Raw genomic sequence first — 17,388 nt, 5'->3', positions numbered from 1 at the left:
TAATTAATGAAATAAGTCCTCCTCTTGAGCTCTTCCAAAAGTGCATGGTTCTTGTAGGATCTTGGTCTCGCGGTGGTACATCTGGTCTTTGCTTGGTATGGCCCCTTTGGAGTACTTTGTCCTTGCTAAGACCACATCTTGAAACAAACTTCATGAAAGAGAACCTTTGGCCTTTTTTGCTTGGATCTTCCACTTAAATGCATGGCTTCATCTTATTGAAATAACATTCTCCATCTTGTAGAGGATGGCTCGTAATGGTAGAATGATAGATTTTAGGGTTGGTATCTTTGAGGATGGGGTTATTTAGTGTTGATAATTTAAATACCAAGGTGATTGGGCTAAGGTGTATTAGGGTACTATATCTATGTGTTTTATTTATGTTAGGTTATATTATAATTATATGAAATTCGAGGTGAGACTGATGATGGGGTGGTACAAATGATGCAGTTGGGTGGTTGACGTGGTCGACAACTAGACGTTGTTGACAGTGATGAGCCAGGGTATGTAAATGCTCATGATAATGAACTACAAGTAGATGGATAGGTGCTACTACTTGATAGGATAGTGAGGCAGACATACATGTACGGTTAGTTGATAGGACGACGAGGAAAATATACAAGTATTGGATGATGCTCGATGGGCGGTGGATAGTTAACATGGGCTACTAGCATAGACTTTACTGGGATGAACACGGGCTGCTGATACAAGTGACGGGGTATTGAAGCCATTGGGATGATGGCACTAAAGGAGTATATCCAAAAAGTCCTTGAGCCATTTCATATACTGGATAATATGCTATTGGCTATCCTCTACCTTCTCATGTGAAGGTTACTCGGGCCAATTTTTCACAATCTGATGAGTAGAAGGTCGAGATGACTAAGATCCCTTATGCATCCATCGTGGATGGGCAGTTTGATGTATGCCATGATAGCCACTCATCCTGACATAGCATTTGTAGTGGGAGTTGTGATACACTATATGGCTATACCTGGTAGACAGCTTTGGGATGCCATCAAGGGTAGAGGTACCTAAAGGGCACACTAGCTATATATATATGTTATGGTAGCCAAGATACAGAAGTCCTAGGGTATATTGATTTTGATTATGTAGCAGGACATGCAGACAGTAGGAAGTCCGCCTTTGGCTATGTTTTCACCTTTGCTAGATGTGTTGTTTCTTGGATGTCCAAGGTGCAAAAATACACAACTCTCTCTGTTATCGAGACTGAGTTATTGCAGCCACTAAGGCTTGCAAGGAGGTTCTTTGGTTAGGCCATCTAGTGGTAGACCTTGGTATTATTGATGTGGTCCCTACACTACATTGGATTCAATGAGTACTATTAAGTTAGTTAGCTAAGAATCTGGTCTTCCATATGAAGACAAACACATTGAGGTGTGTTACCACTTCATTAGAAAGGTTATTGAGTACTAGCTTGTTGAACTTGTCAAGATCTCAATTGATCAAAATCCTATAGATCTACTCATGAAAAATCTTAGTGGAGCATTTTGCCTTTCTTATTAAGAAGTTGATGGGCATTGGATGAGATTACCTATTTCCTCATCCTGTTGTACTTATGTCCATTTGTACTTTATCACTTTTTTCTTGTTCTCTTCTCACTAGGGGTACATTTGCCTTTTAGTGGGAGATTGTTGGGGGGTAAAGACACATGTGCCTAGCCATCCATATATTACTACACTAATAGTACTCACACACCTATGCACTATTGGTGGCAGGCGCCCATCACTCTCACTTCATTCTAATTTCTTTCAATGACATTTGAATAAAGGGAAGGCCGACCACACATTGTGAGTTGTTGGAGTTCCTACATCTTGTTTCTCTCTCTCTCTCTCTCTCTCTCTCTCTCTCTCTCTCTCTCTCTCTCTCTCTCTCTCTCTCTCTCTCTCTCTCCACCATAGCTCATGCTTCGACTTGTGTGCTTCCACTATGGGATCACTCCCTTTATGAATAGGTATTTAATTGTACTAGCAAAGATAGAGATCGTGGGGCCAAGACCAAGGTGGTGGCTGTGGTCAAATTTATGGTGCACACTAAAATAGAGGAGGATAGTCTCAAGGAAGGGGAAGCCAAAAATAAAAAGTTACATGTTCTAAATCAATAGAGAAGAAGAAAGCTAAAAACAATAGAAAAAGTTTGTATCATAAAAAAAGGCCATATTTCTAGGCCTAGAAAATGAATATAGGCTAATTGCAAAAGGTAAGTGTGCTAACAAATTGTTTACTCATAACATAGATCTACCTAAAATAGATGTTGCTATATTTGTATAAGATTCATGTGATGTGGCTAACATTGAAATTTGACATAAGAAAATTGTTCATGTAAATGTGTAACCTTTGAAAGATATGCAGTCAAAACAGATTGTGGATAGCTTACCAAAGTTTAAAGTTGATGGGATGCATAAAGTATGTGTAGAATGTCAATTTGAAAAGTACACAAGCATGCATTTTCACATGAAAAGCATATATACAAGAAGCCACTCGATCTAGTACATTTTGATGTTTGGGTTTTTTTAAAGATTATAACTATGAGTATTGCACATATTGTCTCCTTCACTGATGATCATACTTGAAAAGTATGGGTTTATTTTATGCATGAGAAAAGTGAGCTATTCGCTCACTTTAAAATATTTAATGCTTTTGTTGAGAAGGCGACAAGGTTAAATATTAAATCTCTGGGGTTAGATGGAAAGGGAGAGTATTTCTCTAATGAGTCTCCTAATTTTTGATACAAAAATGGTATTTAGACAATTTACATGTAGGTACACTCCACAACAAATGGAGTTGTTGGGTGAAAAAATAGGCATATTAAAGAGATGACTTGAACATTGACATTTGAAAGAAACTTGATTCATTACTATTGGGTTGAAGTAGTTGCTACTAATGTATACACTATGAATAGGAAACCTATGATTGTTGTACATGGTATGATACTCAAGGAGAAATATACAAGTAAAAAGCTAAATCTGTTCCATCTAAAAGTATAGATGCATTATTTTTGTGCATATTTATGATGATTTTCATAATAATATTGGATCCCAAAGTTTTAAAAAAGTGCATTTGTGGGTATTCTCTTGAGTAGAAGGGATACAAATGTTATAATCATGTTACGTGAGTTGAGAGTTATCCTTGGGGGGATTACTTATGAATATATGTATGTATCATGTGAGTTTAAAGTAAGGGGTTTTTAAAAAACCATTTTTATACAATTTGTACATATAAAAGGGTGTCATATAAAGGGGTTACTTATAAATTGAATAAAAAAGGATTAAGTTTTATTCAAGAAAAATTCATAGGTAAGGATATTTATAATTACGCACTGAATGCATGTGATATAGAGGATATATATATAGTGAACCCCTTGAGGAGTTTTCAAGGATGTATTAATTAAATGAGTACATACTAGTACGACAATATGTAAGATATACTAGAGATTGATGTGGATGAAAATGAGGATATGAAGAACATGTCAACAATCACATATACATTGAGTGGGCCACCAAAGTCTTCTAATCATGGTTCTATATTAATGGACCTTGGAGTATTAAATTACAATCACATATTACTCCATCAAGTACATAACAAGTGTCAAAGTATCAAGGAAAGGCAAGGAAAAGGTTGAAGACTCATCTATTATGACCAATGTATCATTAGGTTTCTCTTATATTGATGTGGATTCATATGGTTTTGAGTAAATCTTGGATGAAGAGTTTTGTATTCCATTTATTAAGGCACTTAGTGTAAAGAAGGCATAAGAGGATGCTAAGGCACTTTTGGTAGTGACTTAAGTCCATATAGATCAACTAGAGTTAGAAAGCCATGCATCGAATGACATATGATGGCTATGTAGTTCATCACTATCATAGCTAAGGTTGTGTAGGATATAGAAACCACTAGTTTTGAGAATGCAATGGTTAATTGGCATTTGGGTAATACTATGGATGAAGAAATGGTTGCACTTAATTCAAATGACACATGGGATTTGGTGCCTTTACTAAAGGCAAGAGAGTTATTGGAAAATGGATTTATAAGGTGAAGCATTAAAAATGTATTCTTGCATGGGAGTTGCAAGAAGAAATTTATGTTGGAAAGCCACCTAATTATGTGGATAATAGTTATTCTAATAATTTATGCAGACTTTGTAAGGATTTATATGGGCTAAAGCAAGCACCTAGGGCATGTCATGATAGGTTTGCAAAATATATTGTTAGCATTGGATTCTATAGAGTACAAGAGCTTATGGAACATTTTATGTATGTGAGGGTGATGTAGGTGTTGTAGTCTCTACTATGTATGTAGATGACTTGATTATTGTGTTTGATAGTGAGATAGATATTAACCACATGAAGTTTATTTGCAAGGTTGAGTTTGAAATGAAGGATTTGGGAGAGCTACATTATTATCTTGGTATAGAGATAACCAACGGTTTAGAGTGTATATAGTTGTCACAGAGACAGTATGCTTTGGATATGTTAAAAAGGTATGGTATTGTTGATTATAAGCCAATCTCAATAGCTCTAGATGTTAATGCTAAGCTTAGAATAATGTGACTAAGGATGCCACTATATATAGAAAGATTGTGGGCAATCTTATATATTTGATGATCACAAGGCCAAATCTAAATGATACAATTGGTTTGGAGAGTTAGTTCATGTAGCTCCATAAAAGCCACATTTGGATGCAATGCAATCCACATTGTACCATGTCAGGTCTACACTTGACTATGCCTTGTTCTATATAGCAAGTGTATCATTGGATTCACATGATTACATAGATGCAGACTAGAGTGGTAGATGCAGACTGGATTGGTAATATTTTAAATAGGAGGTCTACCAGTGGGTTTATGTTTTCCTTTGGAAGTGGTGTTGTTATTTGGAGTAGCAAGAAACAACCCATATCTACACTATCAAGTACTGAGGTAAAGTGCAAGGGTGTTACAATTGCAACATATGAGCTAGATTAATTATACAAACTACTTGGTGATTTGGGGCTATAGGTGGACAAGAAGGTTATCATCTACAACGATAACTTTAGTAGTATTCAACTGACCAAGAATCTAGTGTATCATAGATGGACCAAACACATAAAGATCCATTACCATTTTATTTGAGAGCGGATTTCAATAGGTGATATTGACTTGGTTTATTTTGTACACACAATTAATCTACATATATTTTCACCAAGGCCTTGCAAGCTAAGAAGCTCTGTCACTCCCTCACAAGAACAACACAGCAACAACTTATTGACATTAGCAAAAGAAACTTATATTGTCTCAATCAAAAAAGCACAAACATAGTTCAAAATGCGACTGTGTTTTAATGAACCAAAAAAGGAATGACAACATATAACGATCTATAACACACTAGAAGAAGAAATTATAGATGTCCCAAAATTTACAGACTTATCTATGGTGCAAACCTAATTTCTTGCTTCCTTGCAATTTCTGCATTTCCACAATGGATCAAAAAATCCAACCAAATGCCAAACATTGTAGATATATTCCTTCTATATAACACTAGTAGAAGGAATATTGTGGTGTCCCGAGAGTGGTTGACTAAGCTCTAACTTTGTAATTGCAGCTTGGTGCATAAATTTGTGTATTGCAGGTTGCAAACCAAACACCCTAATGAACACAAAATATATATGCTCACATGGCACATACGACTCTTTTTTCAAATTCCTCAAAGCAAACTTTGAATAACAGCACCTTGGAAACTCGCATACATTAACCGCAAAGGAGATTCCAAATTTCTTTGAATCAGTTGTTGAAATCCAAAAAATGTGTGACTCTGCTTGACTGACAATTGTCTCACACACTACCTCTCCTTCAATTATAACTGCTCTGTTAATGCAATCTTGGCTTGCTTTGCTTATCTTCTCCTTCCATCTTATAATGCGGCCATCACCTCTGCTCATTGGGCAAACATTGTACAGTGTTGTCTGAATAGTGGAAACACTGTGTTTTACACCCTCCAAAATAAAACCCGCATTGATGAGTTTGGTTGTCTCTTCCACAGACAAACATGTGCCTCTAGCAACCTTCCAAAGGAGTGGAGCTGGCCCACAAGACTTCTGAATGTGCTCATCCACTCTAGTTGAATGAATTACACTCGATGGACAAAAGTAGAACATCTGCCAACTCTCCTTATCCTTATATTGTCAATGTCCTTTGAAGCAAGGTGCAGGAATACCCTTCAATGGCCCTTCCTTCTTGTCAAGAACGAAAGCCCCACAGTGTTTGGCTCTCCCTTTCAAAATACCCCAGCATGTAGATTGACATTTGGGTGGTGTTCTCCGGATAGCCCATTCTTTCACATCAGCCTCACTCTCTTTTCGGGTCCCATGAATGCATGAAGCACCCCCTTTTGGTCTTGGAACATGAACAATAACATTCTCATATTTTGGCCGATGACTATCTGTATCAAGTATAATTTTTGCATCCATATCTCTTCTCTTGCGCATCACACTTTTCACGACTGTCCTCTGAACATCTGGAGCAACAATATCTTGTTCCTCCAACACTCTTGATGCAAGGTCCACAAGATTTTTTTGCTCAAACCCTTGTCTCCGGACATAAATCTTTTCTTAATTTGATTTAAACTCGGCCCAGACCCCTCATGTCTGCCTGTCAAGTAGGCCTTATAATGGGCACTTTGCAAGACTGACATGGCAAGGTCTGCAGAGCTGAAGTAGAGAACAAACTAACTTGTTGAGCGTATCCCAAAGCTACTCGCATGGATGCGTGCTTAGACTTTGAGAGATTAACCGTAGGCACAAATGGACCTCCATCCTCTTGTGTCAATACCCATTTTGCCCAATGAAATCCCCGCACCACCAAGATAACCATGTCTCTAATGAATGTAGCTCTATCTCATGTGCATGTCCCAAACTCCAAAATGTAACAAGTTTGTTATTTGCTGATGCAGCTAACACTTCACTTGGTGCATCTCTCCACCGTCGACACAAATCCTTATGCTCTTCTTGAAAGTGTGGTTTGATACAAACTCACGTATGTTTCAACATACTCTTTTCCTAGTGAAAAGAACACGAGTGTTCCTTGAACATCATCACATTTCTTTTATTGAAAACAGTACGCACTGCAAGCCAATTTGCTTGTGCCTCATCAGCCATGAAACTTGCAAACTCTGCACTCTCAAATCCACATTGTTGTAACCTTTCATTCATCAAAGTCCAAAATAAAACCTATGCATTTGTATTCTCCACCTTGAACTTACCTATAGTGCAATTGTAATAAATTCTCTGACAAAAAAGGTGATAAACATGTGCACTCATTGTGGTCCAGCCACTTGTCCTGCGTACATGATCAAAGTGGACAAATTGTTTCTCTAATGGTCTACCCGACCTCATTTGATTAACCAAGTCGATCCCACTTCCAAGACGCACAGAGGAAATCTTAAATACATGAGACTCCACATTGCTTGCCAGCTGGTTTGGAAATAAGAGGCTACGAAAGAAGAGGTATCGCCTATTTGTTTTCTCCTTAAGATCCAGTAATACTTCAAGCCCAAGAACCGATCCCTTCACATTTTGACAGGAAATATCCATGGATCTCTGAATCCTAATCAAATACCAAAAATCAAGCATTGCAACATGTGAGTTTCAAAAAAATGTAAACAAAGTTTAGACCTAACCTTTTTCTTTGTACAAGAGGTGTAACTCTTTCCAGGAGCTGCTCGACCCCCAAATCTCCCATATCAGGAGTGATATTAGTGTCATCAAAGAGATTGTCCATAATTATATCTTGAGCTACACCTGTCTCAACCTTTTTACACTTTGCATAAAGGTCATGGGAAGCTCTATCTTGCACCAAAGTATACACAAAAGTCTCATTTTTTTTCAACACCCCAACTGCCACTAGATGCCTATGACTACCTTGATGTATGACACATCTTGTTGTAGTAGTTCTATTTGCAAGGTAGCAATAATAAATAGAAGACACACACAACCAAGCATTCCGGTAAAGTAGAGCAATGTCGACAAACTAAAGTGCCAGTTTCAGAACTTAAAAACCCAATTCTAGGCACCTATTTAATTTTTCCCTTCCATTGAGATTGATTGCTTCCCTTCATCCGCTCATAATATGGGCACTCCACATTACAACATCTTAGATGTCCCCCACAAGAACTACACCTAACAACACCATCAAAATATTCCTTTGAACATGTGTTATACTCCACCCACACATGACCATCATATCTTTGCTCCATCCCAGCCATTGGCTTACCTTGTGGCACAATAGGGAGCTCAAAAACAATATCCCCATCATATTGTGATGGAAGTTCATCGACTTTCCTAACTTCAGATGCATTCATTAAAGCATTGATAAGAGTGTCGTTATAACATGCAATCATCTAATCAGAGACAATATACTGAGAACTTTATTTTCTATGGGTGTCCCTAAACTAGATAGATAGGGTTCAAGGATTGATGGAGTTCCCAAATAGGAAAAAGAGGGATTTTTTACTGATGAGAATATATGCCCACCATCATCTCTACCATGCACAATATCCTTGGAATGTAGAGATAAAGTAGACACAGTGCATTTCCTTGGCATTGTTGCAGTAAGTTTAAATGCATAAACACCATCAGCTAGCTTTATCCTAGGCACTACACTGCTTTGATTCTCCATTGATAAGTTATTATTACCTAAGGAGATGTACTCTTGAAGCTCTCTCTCTATCAAAATAACATCTTCTGAATCAAAACAGATGGATAAAATTTTCAAAGAGCCAAAGCAAAGAATATCAATGACGTGCACCATTCTACTTGCGAGATGTAGCTATTGACAAATGTCTAAAAATATATCAAGCATGCCAAAATCATTCTCCCTTTTCGAGATACGAGTACTGATATTTTCCAGATACAATTGCATTTAAAACCAAATATTTGCATCACTATTTAATGAGTACGATGCATTTATTGGATATATTCACCACTAACTAAAAGCATATTCGTGCTCGAGGAGATCATTATTTGTGATGGTGGTCACTCGGCCAAACTGTCAAAGAATGAGAGGACCCTTTCCATCGGGTTTTCGAAGATGACCCTTTCCACTGCCCACAATTTGTGACCTCAAAACTTGTGCCTTCTTGAAATTTGTTCGGCATTAACAGTAGTTTGCTCATTCGCCTTCTTGAAATTTGTTCTGCATAATCGGAGGAGAGTAGTTCATCCACTTGTTTTCATCGTCTCAAGCTCTAAAACACACATATACTCTCTGTGTGGGCGAAGCTTGCAAGGTTTTTGTGTGTGCATGTGTGTTTTTAAATTTTGTTTCTATGTCCCTCTTTCATTGTCCATGAATATATATAATTAATCTCTCTCTCTCTCTCTCATGCATCTCTATCTCCATGTCACTCTCTCTTTCTTATCTACACACACATGGTCACTCTCTCTTCCACACACATTTTCTCTCTATCTCCTTGTCACTCTCTTTCTTACCCACACACACAACCCCTCTCTCTCTCTCTCTCTCTCTCTCTCTCTCTCTCTCTCTCTCTCTCTCTCTCTCTCTCTCTCTCTCTCTCTCTCTCTCATGTTCTATGGAGAGAGACACACACAAAGTCTCTCACATATCATTAACAATTAATAATATCGATTAACACTAATTATTTCTTTGTGTGGTTTTATACATGTTTACAAATAACCAAACAACTTAGCCTTCAAATTTTAAGCAACACAAGTAGACTACTATTTCTATTCAAGTAGATTTTGGGGATTGCTAATCGATGGGCTTCGATTACTAATTGGCGGGCTTCGATTACTATGCCTCCAAAAGACTCACAGGCAGGGATGGTGAGGCGATACTTGCAACGTCGCAGGTAAGATACTCACTGCCCTTAATCCAATTATTTTCATTTGAACAGGCAGGCAGGTCTTTTTGTTTGAATGGGCAAGTTGAACATAGGTTGAACATGTTGAACATAGGAAGGAGATTCTTGCCACCAAGGGCAAGAAAGCCCATACACTAGCGTATGGGCTTTCTTGCCCTTGGTGGCAAGAAGCCTTGGCGATCGACAGAGTGACGGTGGCTTCTACCCTTCTTTGATATGCATAATCTCTAGATTAGCATTGCCTTTCCTTCACCCTTATGACACATCACTCCCCTTAGCTCCTTGCCACCAAGGGCAAGAAAGCCCATACGCTGGTGTATGGGCTTTCTTGCCCTTGGTGGCAAGAAGCTAAGGTCTCATTATTTGTGGCCTTAGCTTTTTGCCACCAGGGCAAGAAATCCCATACACTAGGGTATGGGCTTTCTTGCCCTTGGTGGCAAGAAGCTAAGGCCACAGACACAGGCTTTCTTGCCCTTGGTGCTAGTGTGTGTCGACTCGCCAACCAGAGGAGGATAGAGACATCTAAGCTCATCGTGGAAAGATTCTCGGTACTTACATTCTCAGCTTCTCTGGGGCTGCACTTTATATATAAGGGTAGAGACATCTAAGCTCATCGTACATGCTCCGATACATGTATGTATATGCTTATGTCTGCAATTTCGTTTTTCTACACCTATGCATTACAAGTATCCTAATGGAATGGTATATATCCCATTATGATCTATTGAAATGCCAATTGTTTTTACTAGAAATTAGCTGACCTTCAGATATTTGGAGGGTAATGAGTGCATCACTTTATGTTTATTGTAAGCATTTGAGCAGCACTTCAACATATATGTATGGCTATGGAAAATACAGCTAACAATCCTTGGTAAGGCCCAAATGAGGAGAATTATATCAATACTGAGTCATGATGCAGCTGCTTTTATTACACGAAGCTTGTAGATGTGCTATGTTTGCTTAGAATCTGAATACTTTCAGGAATATTAGTGTGTGCTAAGTGCATGTTTGTGAATGCAAGATACTTCAGGGTAGGTCGAAAATTTTGTAGTTCTAGGTTTGTGGTAACTATCAGACTGAGTGAGTTACAAAACCATGCAATTATTGCAGCATCTCTATGTGTTCATGAAAAGGGAGCCATTCCAAGCATTCCTGAGAGAAAGGCAGTGTTGGACTTGCTACAAGAAGTCAGAAATCCTTGATTCAAGGAAAATGGTGCTGCATGCACACAAAGCATGTTGACCCAGTGAAAAGCACTATGTTTGAGAAACAAAAAGAAAGCCTCAAATTATTGCGTAAGCATAGATTGATGCTATTAGATCATCTCCAGCTTGCTATCCTCTACGAAGAACAATATTCTGCAGTGTCCAATGTTTGGGGCAGGAATGGTGGTGGCAAACTCAACTGTTCAGTTTTAGTTAATCACTGTAAAAGCATTGTTCATCTGGCTCTACCACTGTAGATGTCCTGGTAGTGAACAAGGAAGTAGGTCCTTGACAGATTAGGTGCAAAATTTTTAGTTTTTTTAAATGTTCACCCTGTGGCCAATTGGTATACACATTTGTATTTGCACTCACATTATTAAGGTGTTTTTGTTGAGTGGACATTGGAGTTGGATAGGATTTCTCAATTTATTCTCTCCATCTCGTGCCACTTGATTAAAGTCTATTTTCTCTTAAGTTTTTGATGTGTGTGTGTGTGTGTGTGTGTGTGTGTGTGTGTGTGTGTGTGTGTGTGTGTGTGTGTGTGTGTGTGTGTGTGTGTGTGTGTGTGTGTGTGTGTGTGTGTGTGTGTGTGTGTGTGTGTGTGTGTGTGTGTGTGTGTGTGTGTGTGTGTGTGTGTGTGTGTGTGTGTGTGTGTGTGTGTGTGTGTGTGTGTGTGTGTGTGTGTGTGTGTGTGTGTGTGTGTGTGTGTGTGTGTGTGTGTGTGTGTGTGTGTGTGTGTGTGTGTGTGTGTGTGTGTGTGTGTGTGTGTGTGTGTGTGTGTGTGTGTGTGTGTGTGTGTGTGTGTGTGTGTGTGTGTGTGTGTGTGTGTGTGTGTGTGTGTGTGTGTGTGTGTGTGTGTGTGTGTGGACCACTACTTGGAGGAACTTTTGGGGAATTCAACAACATTCTTATCTTCAATGTGTTTAGACCACTGCATTGGACTCACTTGCACATTATTCTTCTCTTCAATGTGTGTGTGTATGGTGTGTGTAAAAGAGGAAAATGGGTTGGGACTATGAACCCATTTTCCTTATTAGCATTAGTAGTGATCTCTATCCTTTTGAGGGAAAGAAGCAAACCAAACCTCAATAGTGATCTCGATCCCATTAGCATCAAAATTGTATGGGCTTTCTTTCCCTTGGTGGCAAGAAGCTAAGGCCACAGACATGGGCTTTCTTGCCCTTGGTGCTAGTGTGTGTGTAAGAGGCCAAGCGCGGGCGCACGCACGTGTGTGTGTGTGTGTGTGTGTGTGTGTGACGCGAGAGAGAGAGAGAGAGAGAGAGAGAGAGAGAGAGAGAGAGAGAGAGAGAGAGAGAGAGAGAGAGAGAGAGAGAGAGAGAGAGAGAGAGAGAGAGAGAGAGAGAGAGAGCACTAAGAGAAGAGTGGTGTGAGTGTAGAGGGCCATGATCTTACTTTTTTGACACCAATATAATCTTATGTGAAATGTTAGGGAATAATCATGCCTCCACGAAAGAGACAACAAGCAAAAAAGCATAGGGCGTTCGGGTCTCTTACAGTAAGATTTCTTAATTCAGCCAACGATGTGAACTAATGATTCTATGTGAACTAATGATTTCTTAATATTTCTATGTGAACTAATGATTTATAATTCAGCCAACGAGCAAGGAGAAAGGAGTGTGCACATCTAGTCCTATAGCAGATGAGAGTGGCGGCAATGATTTCTCTCCTATCCAGGTTCTTGTTTGTATGCTTTTTCTAGGGAATATTTTATGTTGCTTAGATTGAGTTTGCCAGTTTCTAAGTTCTATGTTTCAAATGTTCCTAGGTTTCTAAAAGAAGACAAAAATAACAAGTATTGTCTAAACCCGCTAGTAGCACTATGCAATCCATGTGTAGTGAGAAAGAAGAGCAAGGGGAAAATGAGGTGGTGGAAATTATGAAAGGTGGAGATGTATTGGCTAAATGCAAGGTTTTAGATGTTTCAAGGTGCCCACCCATTCCCCTTTGTAGGATGTTTCCATACCCTAGGGTTCAAGGTTTGAGAAGTGACACTTTGCTACTCAAAATAGCCTTAGAGGGTGAGACTTACTGTCCAGAGAAGGGTATTTTCATTGTCTCCATTGTCTCCCCTTTGGGTGTTGCAATTCAAGTGATAAGTGAGATGAGGGCTTCATGGGATGCCCACTGACAAGCTATAGATAAAGAGTTTGAGAAGGATTTGAAAACCAAGAAGGGGCTGTCTTTTCTTTCCAATAAAATGTTCTATGTGTGGGAGGGGAACCATCGCACAATGGCTTGGATGGAGCTCTTTACAGAGAAATATAAAGATGATAAAGAATGGCGTTTGAGGGTCTTTAGCACTATTGTTGATCCAACTAGACTCAGTGAAGTCTCCTTGCTTGTTGGCCTTCTTCGCATGAATGAGTAAGTTCCTCTCAAAACACAATGCACATGTGATCCTTCTCATTAAATGCATCTGTATTATTTTATTTTATTTTATTTTTTGGAAGCTTGAATGTGCATGCAGTCATAGTCACAAATCTGAAGGATACATTGGTCAATGCTGCAAATATTTGTGAGTGTGACATTAAATCCTACTTGCGAGAGCAACCTAGTAATGTGGCTAAAACCTTGGAAGCCAAAAAGAAGCTTGAATCAAAGACTTCACCCCCATGGTATCCATTGGCTAGAGAGGATTTGGCCCAGCTTGTTTACCAGGTAGATATATATTTGGGATCTTTCTTGTTATAAGAGGATTAGAAAGTATGGTATGCAATGATTTCCCCAAAGTTTTGTAGGTTGAGTTTCAAAAGGAATTAAGGACCAAAGTAGCTGATGTGACAAAAGGTCTAAGTGCGGAGGAGAGGGCTTTAAAAGAAAAGGAGATATCCATTAAGTTGCAATGAAAGTACACTAATCGTATGCAAAAAGTATTGCAATGTTTGATTTGTTTAGAATTATTATTGTTGTGTTTGTCTCCTACTAATATGAAATGGTTTTGGTATATTTATTAGGTTTTGAATATTATCAATCCATCCCTTTGGCAAGGAATGGAGAGAAACTTTGTTTTCTCTTCAATTTGATGGAGCAGACACCATTGTGGGTATTGTAAAGTTGAATTTGATAGCAATCTCTTCCGTCAATGCAAAGAAAAAGATAACTTGGTTGAGATTGCTTGAGAGTTCAAGATCTATTCGCAATACCCATGGTATGCCATCAACAAACACAGAGTTCAGAGTGTAAGAGTTTTTCACTTTTCTTGCTTTATCTCTATGCTTCATAGAAAAAAATTGTCTTTGCTTTGCATGTTTTTGTGCCTTTCATTATTTCTATCATTGTAGGTGGTTGTCTAGGGAACTGTTGCTAGACATGATAGAAAAGAATGTGCTTCGTTCTTTGGAGCAAGAGATAAGAATAGCAGCTACCACAAAGCATCCAAATAATTTTCCCGATGAGCCATCTCTTCATGTTACTTCATATCCATACGATACAAGGGCAGAAAACATATTTTTGGCAACATTAAGAAAATTGGTGCTAAAGAAAAGTCCAAAAAAAAGAGGATCAACCTATTCAATCCCTTCTTGATGCAGCCGCTTGTCGGTTGCTCTATCGGTTGGTTTTCTATTTTAATGCCTTTTGTTTGACATTGCAGTGTGTAGTTTGTGGGGACCCATATAAATTATCTTTGAATATTCCATGTATTTTTTGCACTTGAGAGACCTCAAGCTGCTTATTGATTTGCCCAAGGCTTGTAAAACATGGGTGGATATCACTAACAAAGAGTTCGCTATGTATGGGGAGAATATGATTGGTCTCTCACCATTTGAGATTGAGACATGCCCTTGGTGGATTGACATGCCCTCACCCCATGTATTGCCAAGTGAGAAAGCTAAGTTTGAGGAATGGCAAAAATCAAAGGGAAAGGGTGCAAACGGTGGCTGTCTGAGTCAAGGTAAAGTGGCTTCCACAATTGTCTCCTCTCTTTCCTTAAGCTTTACTTTCCTAACAAAGAAGTGGTTTTGAAGGTGATCAAATAAGGGGCAAGGAAGCACAAAGGGGTGAGCATGCTCAAAGAGGCCAGCAAGCTCAAAAGGGCAAGCAAGCTCAAATTAGTGAGACACAGAGAGGACACAGAGTACATGTGACTTTTACTTATTTCACTTTGCATATTCATGTCTCTATGTTGGATACTTTATATACCTTCCTTGTAAAATAAAGATTCATGTTTCTTTGTTTGTTTTGTTTTAGATCATGAAATTTTTGTTGATGACAATTCACCACCACTCGATGTTGGTATGCATGGTAGCTTTCATAGTGGTATGCTTCTTTTTATGGATATACGCAAGTCGATTGTTTTGTATGTTATGCTCGTTGTTCATTCATTATAATTGTCGTGATTGTTTTGTATGTTATGCTTGTTTTGTATTTAGGTCCATCCTCACGTCCTAGACCACCATCCCAAAAAGAATATGTGCCACTCTTGTCCATACAAGGGGGGCTTCTTTGGATCGCTCTATCTTTTCATTTGGATGTGGAGATTATATTTCTATGGGTAAGGATTTTGCATCCTCTATTAGAAATGAGGATTATGCAAAGATCCATACATTTTCTTCTGAAATCAATAAATTGGGGGTGGAGTATAAGAAAAAGAAAAAGACGGTGGCATGGGCTGCTGACTTTGTGCGCTTGGATCTTACCATGGATTCTACGCATGGATGAGACGGTGTTCCATTATGGAACAAGATGTCGGAGGATCATATTCGGCATGGACTTGGAGTGCGAGCAGCTTGTTTGGTGGACTCATGATGGGTTGTTTGCCTTGCCTCCATTTCAGGTGATTCTTGGAGTCAAAAATATGTAAAGAGGATTGTTAGGTACTTGAGAATAAGATTGTTAGGTAATTGTCAATGTTTAAAATGTATTTATTTCTGCCTGGGGACTCTCCCTCGTGGGTGGAGAAATATGCCCCACGGTGTGAGCTAGAGATTGTGCGTAGATTCATAGTTGAGGACTTAGACTTCATGGATGATGTTACGATTGAGGGTATTGCCGTAGAGGTATTTGACATGGTTATTGTACACTCAGTTTTCTTGGTTCTTTGTTGTTCTTGATTAGTTTGTGACATGTCTCTATTTTTTTTCATTATTGTGCAACAGATGGATGCCTTCTACCTTTACATGCTACAACGTCGAGGCTACATGGCCTCTTTACATCTTCAGGAGAGTGCCACATTATGACATGATCATGGTGTGGAGTTCTCGCGGCTTGTCATTCGTCACTATTTTCCAGATACTACGAGGGTATTCGAAGCTGGCGAGGAGACACATTTTAGATCATGTGTGCAGCGGAGTGTCGGATTTGTGCAATGCTTTTTAGAGGCTCTTTGTCCTCCCCAGAGGATTGGCTTTGGAGATGGGTAGTGGTACAGCCCCTTTGATGCATGCATGCATCGCATCTATCCGCCCCTGTTATTCTTTTGATAGTGACCCTAACATTGTTGGTCGCATTATACAACCTTTTGTAGAGGGACCTTCTACAAGTACTAGAGATCACTCCAGCTCAGACGATGAGATTTCAGAGAGTGAGCTAGTGGATGATGCATATGGCTGCCCTTTCGATTAGTATGGTTACTACTATTGACTTGTGTTTTGTCATGGTTTGTCAAGGTTACTACGATTGACTTATTTAGGACATTATATGCACTTTAGGATGATATGCTTTGAAATGTTAATGAAATGCAGTTTATAAAATTCTTATTGTAGTGTACTACCATGTTATGCAGAGGAAGTTGCAATGGAGATGAGCAAGGATGCCTCCTATGATACAATCAAGAAAAAAACCAACAAAGGGAGAAGAGTGGGATGTTGTTTTGTAGATTATGATTGTGGAGAAGAGAGGGTGTGAAGTGTATTGAGCTTTTGGTGTTGTCTTAATACAATGACTATTGTGCTAAGACTATGAGTATTGTATGGGTTGGTTTGAAAATTTTGATAACCTCGGGTCCTTTAATCTCTATCATATGGTTTAATTATCAAATTTGAGCATGCATGGAGTGTTTTTTTCTCACTTCAAGTCATGGTGTTGTAAGTAAGGTTTGAGAGTTTTCAATAAACAATTAGAGTAGATAAGAGGTGTGATTTTGACTCTATAGTGATTGAATTCTATCACTTCTCTTCATATTTCTCTTTTTTACTGCTCCGCTTAGTCTTTGCATGCTCGGTTTCTGTCTCTGCTCGATTCATGCGTGCTCGATTTAAAGTTAAACCCCCCCGGGAGCTCAACTTGCCTATGGCTAAGCCTGTCTCATAGAGTCATTTATATTTTTCTTTCTCTACTTCTCATTCATCTTAGTGA

General features: G+C 38.8%; 1 pseudogene; it reads left to right on the top strand.

Annotated features, from left to right (window-relative positions):
- Positions 1 to 14,823: 14,823 nt before the first annotated feature.
- On the top strand, positions 14,824 to 16,454 carry LOC148026196 (uncharacterized; annotated as a pseudogene).
- Positions 16,455 to 17,388: the final 934 nt, after the last annotated feature.

This window comes from Lygodium microphyllum, chromosome 14 (assembly GCF_053477565.2).
Source record: "Lygodium microphyllum isolate KBCC chromosome 14, Lygodium_microphyllum_v1.1.10, whole genome shotgun sequence".
Taxonomy (NCBI): domain Eukaryota; kingdom Viridiplantae; phylum Streptophyta; class Polypodiopsida; order Schizaeales; family Lygodiaceae; genus Lygodium; species Lygodium microphyllum.
Note: the sequence above shows the minus strand (reverse complement) of the source record. Positions and strands in the feature narration are given on the sequence as shown.